Here is a 7,602-nt window from a genome sequence, read left to right as displayed (position 1 = left end):
GTCAATTTCACCTTGTCTTTGCTTGATCTTGCTTGTTTCATTGGCTTATAGACATGAGCCCACCCATATTTGGTTTTATTACTTGACGTAGCTTTTAGATTCTTCTTTGCTCTTCTTCGTCTAAGTCGGTCCACCATTCAGCCAAAACTAGACGCATTCGCATTGACCTTAGTCGCATGTATCCTCTCTTTTCCTTAGGTCAGTGCCCAGTGCTGTGGCTGTGGCAGTGGTTGAGGCGCCCAGTGATGTGGCTGTGGCGGCGGTTGAGGCGCCCAGTACTGCGGCTGTGGCGGCAGTGGAGGCGCCCAGTGCTGCGGCTGTGGCGGCGGTGGAAGCGCCCAGGCCTGCGGCAGTGGCGGCGGTTGAGGCGCCCAGTGCTGCGGCTGTGGCGGCGGTGGAGGCGCCCAGTGTTGCGGCTGTGCCGGCGGTGGCGGAGGCGCCGCCGACTCCAGGAGCGCCTGTCGAAGTGCTTCATCCGCCAACAGGCCCGGCGGCATGATGGCGGTGGCGTAGCGGGGCAGCGGCGGCTGCACAGGCGCGTCGTACTCGGAGACGAGGACGGCGACCTTCGCCATCTCGTCGTCCATCATGTTGTCCGGGAAGTCGAAGTTCCGGCCCTCCGCCAAGGCCTGCTGCCATTCGTGGAAGACGACAGCGACGTAGTCGTCGCTGTCGTCCTTCACCTTCTCGCTATGGTAGGCGAGCGCCTCGATGTATTCGTCGTCATCGTACACGGCGTAGGCTTCGTCGTCGTCGTCGTCCTCGCGGTCGTCGGCGTCGTTGTGCTGCGTCTGCTGACGTCGCGTCGGCGCCTACTGACGACGCATCGGCGCCTGTTGACGATGAGCCGGAGCTGCAGGGCCGAAGGGATAATCCCTGTCGCCCATGAAGCCTGCCCTTCGTCTCATGTCCGTCTCCGTGAACAGGTACGTACGCCAAAGCTCCGAGTCGATGGCGTACACCGGATCGGCACGGAGGTCCGCCGGCAGATGCCGCCTCCTACGCCGGATCTCCGCCGTCCGATCAGGCTCACGCGCAGGTACTGAAGGGATGGGCACCCGGCGGCAGCTGAGCCGCCAGCCGCCAGGCAGCTGCACGCCGGACCAGGCATCGTCGCACGGCATCCATTTGCCGTGCATGAGCCTCCCGACCGTGACGGGGAGCGGGATCTTCTTGTTGCCGTTGTCGGAGGCCTCGAAGTCGTTTTTCTTCCCCATGGCGCTGCGGCGGTGGTGGTGCGAGTGGAGGTGTGGTGAGGGACGCGGCCGATGGACTTTTAAGGGCGGCCGCGCGCGGGATACGATACCATTGAAGGCGGCGCAGAAGCCCAGCCGCCGCCCGCCAGTGCGCGCGCAGATTAGGCAGCCGCGCCATTGATGGCGAAGCCTGCGGCGCAGACGCGGGAGCGCTGACCGCCGAAGCGGTGCCCTCGGTGCAGACTCGCTGCCAGGCGGGCCCGGTGGAGAGGCGAGCGGACACTTTGCGCGTCCGCGCAGCGTCCGCCAAGACGCAAACCTGGCGCATATTTGGGCCAGGTTTGCGTCTCCGCGGACGACCCGGTCACTTTGCGTCGCGCCGCTGGAGGTGGTGCACGACGCATTTTCGGTCACGGCGGACACAAACGGTCGCTCAGCGTCCGTTTGCATCGTGCCGCTGGAGATGCCCTTAGCCGGTTACCTTCCAAAAGATGAGTGATAATATCTTTGAACAAGAGAGATTAATTAAGTATGCATATTAAAAAAAAAATGAGACCAGCAGGGGAGGGACCCTGCCGCATTTTATTAAGAGGAAACTGTTGAGCGCAACACCTGTGGAGTTAGGGCTCGAAGGCGGGTTACAGGCAGCGCACACAACATAGCGTAGCCTCACGCTGCTAGCCATCTGGTCGATGCCCAGATCCCATTAAGTATGCATATAAGGAAAGTGAATCCCTAAACCTTACTTTTAAGTCCCTGACATATGATGCTCATCCAACACGACCACAGGTCACTGACATAAAACGGGAACTGTAGGGGTTGGGCAAGATATATATCCATGTCGGTCCATTATATAAGAAGATCATAATATGTATATATTTATATGGGAAATTACATCTAAACATCCGGCGCTACAGGAATCGACGTAGACGCCGACGGCCGGCTGCCCTCGGCGTAGCCACGCCTGGCCCTCGGCGTAGGCTACGCCGACGGCAGCCCTCGGCGTATGGGTCCCTCGACGTCTGGGTCCCTCGGCGTAGGCTTCCGTTCCGTCGGCGTACGACGCCTACGCCAACGGTGCAACCTCACCCTCGGCGTCTCTGCCCTCGGCGTCTAGCCACGGCGCGCCGTCGCCGTTAACGGAGGTACATCAGACGCCGACGGCATAGCCCTCGGCGTAGCCACGCCAACTGCGCGCCGTGGAGCGACGTGGCGCATCGCGAGGCTGCCATCTGCGGCGTCTACGCCGACGGCCAGACCCTCGACGTCTGCATGGGCCATGCAGGGGACACGCGGCACGCTGCGCGCGGCTGCCAGGTGGAGGTCTACGCCGACGGCATAGCCCTCGGCATAGACCTGACCATATGGTCGCAGTAGGTGTCTATGCCGACGGCATAGCCCTCGGCGTAGACCTGCCCAATTTTTTTTTAAATTCCAGCAGTTCACTTTGCACCGTTCCAGCAGTTCACTTTGCACAGTACAACAGTTCATACATCGAAATTCATCCAAATTCACCAAAATAGCATAAAATCCACATAGTAGCATACATGGTGCACATTATAGCATACAAGAGGAGAGTGCCATGTCATCCAAATACATAGTAGTAGCAAGCAAGCGCATAGATAGTGTGAGCTCACTAGCGCAAGAAGGACCCGGGCGGGGTGTATCTGCCCTCATCGTTGGCGAAACGAGAAGCCCGGTGCTGAAGTTGCACTCCAGTAGAAGCTGCAGAAGAACCAGCTGGAGAGTCACCGGGAGTACGCCCAGGAGAAGTCGACGGAGAGGCACCGGGAGTATGCCCAGGAGAAGTCGACGGACAGGCACTGGGAGTACGCCCAGGAGAAGTCGACGGAGTACGCCCAGGAGAAGTCGACGGAGTACGCCCAGGAGACGGAGAGGCACCTCCATGAACCGGTGTGATCTCGCGCACACCCCGCGAGGCTTGGTTCCCGGAGCATCTCGTTCCCTACATGTTCCCTACAAGTTAGCAACTTGCGAGGCAAAGGAAAGTGGTAACTACCGGTTTGGCAAAGAACTTACCGGTGTGGATCCGTAGTAAGTCGAAAGTTGCCCTCGATGGCATGTTAGGAATGTCCCCCGCCATGGGAACGGGGTCCGGTGGCGGTGCACCAGTAGACAAAGAAGTCATCAGTGCCTGCAAGATAGGTTACAAGTCAGGCTTTGCAGAAATAAAGCATCAAACTGAGACTTGTCATCTATTTGCGAGAAAAAAAGATTCAAACTTACTCCTATATACGCCATGTAGGCCTTATTATGCTTATTCCACTGCGCAGCAGCCTGCTGATACGCTTCATTATAGGCTTCGAAGACCACCTCGAACTCAGGCTACAATTTCAGAAACAATGAATCTCATCAACACTTAGCCATGTAGGAAGGAAAACCGGAAGCCGGCCACACCTGGTGGGTAGCCTTGGATATAAAACCATTTCAAATCACTTTTGTGCATTCCATGTGGACACACACAAGTTTTGGGGCCATTCCCTAGATCTGATGCTCGATTTCGGACGAAACCCTAGTTCCGTTGACCGCGCGGTCTACCCCTTTGACTGCATCCCATCGGGGGTCCCCCGGTGGGAATATGCCTCCATTTGAGCTTGGTTAGGTCATAGGTACATGTGTAAACAAGGATCATCCCATATGATCTCAAGCTTCTCTCCGGTTCACCTCCGAGAGAGTTCCCCCCTATACATGCAGAATCTGCCTAAGTGTAGGAACCCCCTGTCCGAGAAGCCGGCCACACCTGGGGGGTAGCCTTGGATATAAAACCATTTCAAATTACTTTTGTGCATTCCATGTGGAAACACACAAGTTTTGGGGCCATTCCCTAGATCCGAGGGTCGATTTCTGACAAAACCCTAGTTCTGTTGACCGCGCGGTCTAACCCTTTGAATGCATCCCATCGGGGGTCCCCCAGTGGGCATATGCCTCCATTTGAGCTTGGTTAGGTCATAGGTACATGTGGAAACAAGGATCATCCCATATGATCTCAAGTTTCTCTCCGGTTCACCTCCGAGGGAGTTCCCCCCTATACATGCAGAATCTGCCTAAGTGTAGGAACCCCCTGTCCGAGAAGCCGGACACACCTGGGGGGTAGCCTTGGATGTAAAACCATTTAAAATCACTTTTGTGCATGCCATGTGGACACACACAAGTTTTGGGGCCATTCCCTAGATCTGAGGCTCGATTTTTGACGAAACCCTAGTTCTGTTGAACGCACGGTCTACTCCTTTGACTGCATGCCATCGGGGGTCCCCCGGTGGGCATATGCCTCCATTTGAGCTTGGTTAGGTCATAGGTACCTGTGTAAACAAGGATCATTCCATTTGATCTCAAGGTTCTCTCCGGTTCACCTCCGAGGGAGTTCCCCCCTATACATGCAGAATCTGCCTAAGTGTAGGAGCCCCCTGTCCGAGAAGCCGGCCACACCTGGGGGCTAGCCTTGGATGTAAAACCATTTAAAATCACTTTTGTGCATGCCATGTGGACACACACAAGTTTTGGGGCCATTCCCTAGATCTGAGGCTCGATTTTTGACGAAACCCTAGTTCTGTTGACCGCGCGGTCTACCCCTTTGACTGCATCCCATCGGGGGTCCCCCGGTGGGCATATGCCTCCATTTGAGCTTGGTTAGGTCATAGGTACATGTGTAAACAAGGATCATCCCATATGATCTCAAGGTTCTCTCCGGTTCACCTCCGAGGGAGTTCCCCCCTATACATGCAGAATCTGCCTAAGTGTAGGAGCCCCCTGTCCGAGAAGCCGGACACACCTGGGGGGGTAGCCTTGGATATAAAACCATTTCAAATCACTTTTGCGCATTCCGTGTGGACACACACAAGTTTTGGGGCCATTCCCTAGATCTGAGGCTCGATTTCTGACGAAACCCTAGTTCTGTTGACCGCGCGGTCTACCCCTTTGACTGCATCCCATCGGGGGTCCCCCGGTGGGCATATGCCTCCATTTGAGCTTGGTTAGGTCATAGGTACATGTGGAAACAAGGATCATCCCATATGATCCCAAGGTTCTCTCCGGTTCACCTCCGAGGGAGTTCCCCCCTATACATGCAGAATCTGCCTAAGTGTAGGAACCCCCTGTCCGAGAAGCCGGACACACCTGGGGGGTAGACTTGGATATAAAACCATCTCAAATCACTTTTTTCATGCCATGTGGACACACACAAGTTTTGGGGCCATTCCCTAGATCCGATGCTCGATTTCTGACGAAACCCTAGTTCTGTTGACCGCGCGGTCTACCCCTTTGACTGCATCCCATCGGGGGTCCCCCGGTGGGCACATGCCTCCATTTGAGCTTGGTTAGGTCATAGGTACATGTGGTAACAAGGATCATCCCATATGATCCCAAGGTTCTCTCTGGTTCACTCCTGCCCTGCTACTTCTCTCTCGCCCTTTTTTCCCGCCCACCCTTTCCCGCTGCTTCTCTCCCGTCCTTTTTCCCCGCCATGATTTCCCGCCAAGTTTTCCCGCCCACCCTTTCCCGCCCATTCTCTCCTGCCAAGTTTTCCCGCCGTTTCAGCCCCTCGTCGGCCTATATATAGCCATGTCTTCTCCACTAACAGCACGAGCAACATTTCTCCCCTCATCACTTCTCTCATCCAACAGCACCAGAAAAAAATCCTCTGAGCTGAGCTACCGCTGAGATGGCTCCTCGTCGCCGTAGCAACACGGGCTTCATCGGCGTTCGCCTGCGGCCTGCTGGACATTTCGCGGCTAAAATCACCGCCGGTGGTACGCGTGTGTGGCTCGGCACCTTCTACACGAAGGAGGTTGTTGCTCGAGCATACGACGTTGCGGCTTGGAGGTTTGGCTGGTCGCGCCACGAAATGAACTTCTCGGAGGTCAGGTCCCTGACGGAAGCTCAGAGTCTCTCTACTGAGCCGCTACTTCGCTCACAGGGTGAAGCACGACAGTACAGGTCTAGCCAGCGGCGGATTGATACCACCGAGGCGGACGAGCAGTTCATGGCACAGTGGCGCAGAGACCATCCCGGAGCCGTTGAGGCAGAGCACGCATTCTGGAAGGAGAAGCAGACGTACAGGAGAGAGAGGAGGGCGGGAAAGCGGCAGAGGAGGGCCGAATATGAAGCAGAGTACGCCAAAGGAGAGGCGTCGACATGGGGGGAGGATGATGAACGGTGGTTGTGGAACCTCTCAAGTACCGCTTCAGAGGACACCCCCAGCGAGGACGAAGATTTTGACTTCTGATTAATATATGTGTGTGTGTCGAGTCCGTGTGTCTAGCGGGTCATGCGTCGACCCAGTGTTAAGTGCTTTGTTCGTGTGTGGGGTGTAGTTTTTGAAATGTTTTGGTTCGTGTGTGGGTCTAGTTCTTTAAGTGTTTTGGTCCATGTGTGGGTGTAGTTCTTTAAGTGTTTTGGTTCCTGTGTGGGTGTAGTTCTTTAAGTGTTTCGGTTCGGTGTGGGTCTAGTTCTTTAAGCGCTTTGGTATGTGTGTGGGTCTAGTTATTTAAGTGTTTTATATCGTGTCTAGGTCTTAAGTTCTTAAATGTATCACTTTTTTGCATGCCATGTGGACACACACAAGGATCATCCCATATGATCCCAAGTTTCTCTCCGGTTCACCTCCGAGGGAGTTCCCCCCTATACATCCAGATCCTGGATTTTACCAAGTGCTAGCCCATGTATGCGGAAATCGTCAATGTTGGGTACATGCAAGGTTAGCCAAACCTTACATCACACTTGTACACATATGTTAGGGGCATATGCAAGTTTTCCAGCGATTCCGACACTCCGATGGTCTGTATCTTGAGAAACCCTAGGGCGGCGACCCCGCAGATCTACCCCTAGGGTTAGGGTTAGGGTTAGGATCCGGGTGAGGTTTAGGGTTACCAAAATGTTCGCAAAATAGAAAGTTGGCCCGCAGAAGCGGGAAACCCTAGGGCGGGAATGGCTTCGGTTAGGGTTGGAGTTAGGGTTAGCAATGGAATTTTTCCTAAATGTTTTAGGACATATGTACATCGATAGCAGAAGTTGGGCCTAGTGGCTCCGGTTGACCCGTCTGCGAAGAGCGTCACCCATGGGACCTACATATGCCATCTACGAATTCTTAAAAATAGAACCTTTTTTATATAATTTATACTAGTAAATAAATAATAGAAACATAATATAAAGTAATATGAGAGAGAAAAAAACCTATATGGCGAGGGTGGCCGTCGGCATAGGGGGGCCATGCCCTATGTCGAGGGTAGCCCTCGGCGTCTGTCTGACGTCGTGAGCGGGCGGTGACGACGCGGGTGCGAGGGCAGGCAATGCCGGTGCTACGCCGAGGGCCAGGTAGACGCCGACGGCAGCCCTCGGCGTAGCCTCCTCTATGCCGACGGCATACGTACGCCGACGGTCGTCGTTCAGA

The sequence above is a fragment of the Lolium perenne genome, chromosome 3 (assembly GCF_019359855.2).
Source record: "Lolium perenne isolate Kyuss_39 chromosome 3, Kyuss_2.0, whole genome shotgun sequence".
Lineage (NCBI taxonomy): Eukaryota > Viridiplantae > Streptophyta > Magnoliopsida > Poales > Poaceae > Lolium > Lolium perenne.
This window is presented reverse-complemented; position numbering follows the sequence as displayed.